This window comes from Populus trichocarpa, chromosome 6, assembly GCF_000002775.5.
Source record: "Populus trichocarpa isolate Nisqually-1 chromosome 6, P.trichocarpa_v4.1, whole genome shotgun sequence".
Taxonomy (NCBI): Eukaryota; Viridiplantae; Streptophyta; class Magnoliopsida; order Malpighiales; family Salicaceae; genus Populus; species Populus trichocarpa.
Window position 1 is genome coordinate 12,885,771 of NC_037290.2, and position 4,906 is coordinate 12,890,676.

Consider the following 4,906-nt stretch of genomic DNA (forward strand, 5'->3'; position numbering starts at 1 on the left):
AAAATCAATTTTTATTTAATTTTGTCAAAATTACAATAAATATTCAAAGGTGTTTGAAATATTAAAATTTTGAAGGAAAAAAATTATTTATTTCATCTTAATCCTAATTTTTTATTTATCCATTTTTTTCTTGTTCCAGTGAAATATGTATTTTTTATTAACAACATGTTTTTTAATTGCAAACAACTAAATTTCATTTATTATAGCCAAAAACCACACAAAATAAAAGTCTTGGAAACCATAATAACCCCATGTTCAACTTCAACACGGTCTTTAATCAGTTTACAAATAAAATTTTTTTAAAGAAAACCTAATCTAAAGGGAAGACTCCCCTTGACACAAAGATTGATTTTTTCTTTCCTCTTTGTTCTCTGGTGACTTTCTTTTTTTTCTCAACAATTAAAGACTAAAATGTGAATAAAATGAAATCCTAGAACCACATCGTAAAAATCTAAAACTATAAGGAATGAAAATGTAAAATAGAAACTTTATGGATGAGATTTAACCTTTACCAAACTTAAAGGAATCAATTGAAATTTTTTCAACATGCAAGGCAACATAAAAATAAATGAAGTTTTGAAACTAAAATATAAACAACTAAGACTACTAAGGGTCATTAATGAAAATTTCATGAAATTGAGGGAACAAATTGAACTTTTTTAAAAAAATCATTGATCAAATTGAAAACAATGTTTAGGATAAAATCATAATCACTAACTTGCAGGGATCAAAATGTAAAATTAAACACTTGAGGGATGAAAGTAGTTTTAAAATAAATAAAAAATAGTTATTTTCCCGCATAATGCTATTGGCCAATTATCGAAATCACTTTTTATTTAATTCTTTATCATTAAAATAGATATTTGAACAAAAAAACAAATTAAATTTTTTACAAAAAAATATCTTGTTGGAATAATTATTATTTTGGATAACATAAAGGATAAAATTAATAAACATGATTGGGGGTAATCTTTTTTTAGTTAATTTTAGCTGAAATTGAATGGAAAAATTGTATAATTTATTTTTTATAAAAAAAACAACTAAATTATTGCAAAGGCAAGACTTACGATGCACATGCTTTAATTGAGATTTTCTTTATTATAGTCTTCTTATTGGTCCCCTACTCTGAGGGTACACTTCTCGTCATCCTCAGCCCAACTTGCTTGTTATTAAACGACAAAAGTCAATGTCTCGTATGACACAACAAATGTGAACATGTAAGAGAGAAAATGATGATATAAAGTATTTACTATTTGGAAGAGTTCTTCACTCGTGATTCGTTCAAATACTTTTCAAATTGTTCACACTTCGAAATATCGATGAAGACCCAATCACCCTTCTGTATGTGTTCACACGTGCCAATGGAGAATTTTCTTCATTTTCAGAGGGTGACCATTCCATGATTAATTATTTGCTGATTCAACTAATGGATTATTTGATTATAGTTTCAAATTAGCAACTAGCTAGTAGCGCACTGCCGCGGGTATTCATGCATTTATATATTTATATATACTTTACAGCAACTAAAATAAATATTTGTAATAAAGCAAACATTTAAATTCTGAAATAAAAAATATATCCCTACAGTAAAAAAAAACTCTATTTTTCATTCATGCATTCCTTTCTTCTTCTTTTTTTGATAAAAAAATATCTTTTTTTATTAGCAACATGTTTTTTTAAAAAACAAATTGTAGCCAATTAAAATAAATATTCATAAAATTTTAAAAATTTAAATTTTTTTTAAAAAAATACATTCTTTAATCAAAACTCTCATTCCTTATTCATGCATTTTTTTTAAAAGGAAAAGGGAAAAGAAAACATGCCTCTTTTATTAGAAGCTTGAGTTTATTTTTTAAATCACTATGATTTGAAAAGTAATTTCCAATAAAATATATATATAAAAAAAAACATGTCCTTACATTACAAACAGTATAAAAAGTTAAAAAAATAATTAACATGAAAAAATCATATAAAAATAAACAACAAAAAATAATAAAAGAATTATTCTCATTAAATATTCATAAGTTTTATAAGAGTAATTTGTATAAAAAAAGAAAAATTATACAAAGATACAAGGGGTATATCCCAAGAAGTACAAAGACTCGTTACCCAGAGTCTATAGACCTCAGGCAATAGGTACTAAATAAACCAAAGAAAAAATCAAAAGGTCCAAGACACAGATTGCCTGAACAACAGTTAGGTATCCGGTCGATCAGTTCCTAGAAACCCTAGAATTGGTCACCCGGTTGTACAAGAAGAAACCTATAAAAACCTATAAAAAAACCCACAAACCGATCAACTAACTTCTGGTAGAGCCCGGAACCGGTCGATCGATTATGAAAAAGAGCAAAAATGCGAACTAGAGCTCGAAGGACACCACGGTGGTACCTCATGATACTAAAAGGCACCATATGGACTTGAGGGCAGCTAGGATCTGATATCATGGCGTAAGCTCAATGAACCTGAACCAAATGAGTTAAAAAAATATCCTTACTAACATCATGGTAAGGTTTGTCAAACATTATGCAATCCCTAGCATAATGACATGCCTTTTGCAAATTATAGCATTTAACTTTTGATTTGTCAAACCTGGATCTCGGATTGCCAATGTTAGTGTAACTGGTTGACCGGTTGACTTGTTGAGGCTGTCTCGGCCTCCTCTTCCAAATCTGCCTCTTGCTTTTCTTTCTCTACTTTGTTTATGTCCTTTACCTCCTTGAGAATATCCAGAATCATCTTGCTTCGAAAAAAATACTTGTGCACCCACATCCTCTTGAATCTCATTGACTTTTTCCTCATGAACTTGTAATTTTCTCATTAGACCTTGTATTGAACGAACGTCCATATTTTACAATTCTTATATCGTGACCATCACATAATGGAACTTCTTTTGTAACGAGCGTTGGATCTTCTTTACCACACATGTCTTTTCAATCTTCTCTCAATATCTCTTCATTTGATTGTATATGGCCAATACTCTTGCAATGTATTCTGAAATATTCTTTGATTCAAGCATGTGTAACTTTTTAAAGTCACCACGTAACTTTTGTAGACATACCTTTTTCACATTGTCAACTCCTTAGTTTGATTCTTGCAAGATTTTCCTTGCTTGCTTGGTGGTGGTTGCGTTGATCACTATCTCAAATGTGACATCATCCAGACATTGGTGGATGGTTGTTAATGCTTGTTGATCTTTCGTTCGTGCCTTTTGTGCGGCCTCCCTTTGGGCTGAAGTCAACATTGCTCCATTTATAAGCTCCTCAAAGCCTTTTTCAACTGTCTCTTATACATCTTGGGAACGTAACCAAGCTTTTACTCGAATATACCAAGTTTCATGGTTGTCTTTTGTCAACCTAAGACATTGAAGTGGGAAACTTGGATTAGTCATATTAAATAATCAAACCTAAGTTTTGCTACCACTTGTTAGAAGTAAAGCAGATATGGTATAAGATTAACACAACAATGCAAGGTCAAGAACTCAAGAATAAGAATTAAGAAGATTGAGAAGAAGGTATATTTTTATTAAATATTTCTCTCTAAGCTCTCTTAGTTATTCTCTTTCTCTTTTGTGCTTTTTAGTAATGTTAAATAATTACAAGCCTTTTTATAGGCATAAAGTCCTAGACAATCAAGGAATTAAACTAATACAGAGAAATCCTAATTTGAACAAAATTGTATTCTGCCGACTAAACCGATTGACCATTTCTAAATTTTTAAAAATCCAAAATCTAGTTTACTTTCAACAAACTCTTCTTCTATGAAGCAATTATACGAGGAACTAATCATTACCAAAGTTGACAATTTGTGCAGGAAAGGTGAATAAGTGAAAGAAAAAGAATGAAAAGCTATCATGCTTCGAGCAGAAATGCAAGGTGAGATTAGGTTTAAAGGATAGTGGTAGTTCGTAAAGAATGTTATGTACAATTAATTTAAGATGTAGAAAAACCTACGAAGAAATTAAAAAAAAAAGAGAAAAAAATATATCAGAAAGAGGGAAAAAAAGAGATTATAAGAGGGTGTTTGGGAGTGTGGTTGCTGTTGTTTTTCATATAACTTTTCGTGCTGAAATGTATCAAAATGAAGTTTTTTCATTTTTTAAAAATCATTTTTGAGATCAGCACGTCAAAACGATCCAAAACATACAAAAACAATTTAATTTTTTGAAAAAAAAATTAAATTTTTTGGGAACACGGGACATTAAAAAAGTTTGAAATTCACATGGATGAAAACCAACACATCAAGTGAGCCATACCTAATAAAAAAATTAAAAATTAAAAAAAAAACAAGAATTTTATAAGTAACAAACCAAAGTGAAGAAAAGTTCAACCCCAACAAACTCAACCTTACCTCCGATGTTAAAAAGAAAATCAATTGTGTATATATCTTTGGAAAAGAAAGAAACTGCAAAGCTGAAGCAAAACATAACAACAAATGTTTTAAGATCGAATAACAAAGGAACAAAAAACATTAACATACAAAATCAAATTATCAAAGCAGTTCACACTAGTTGTTTGGAAACACTACAAGAAATTCGCCTAAAACCAACGGAATTACCGACGGAATAATTATGTCGATAACTTGGGTTGATAATTACCAATGGACATTATTCCATCTGTAATGCCATAGTAATATACCAACGGAATTGGTCTGTCGGTATATACCGACAGCATTACAAACAGAATAGATAGAATAAAAAAAACGGTTCGATGATGTGGAAGTTTTTGCGGGCGATTTTACCGACGGACTCACCGAGGGATTTAAAACGAGATCTCCGTACAGTGACGTGATCAATTCACCGTCAGAATGGCCGACGAAACCACCGACAGAATGAGTTCGTCGGTGATTCCATCAGCAAAAGTTAATATATCACCACTCTACCAACTATCTCCTCTACCATTTCTCCTTC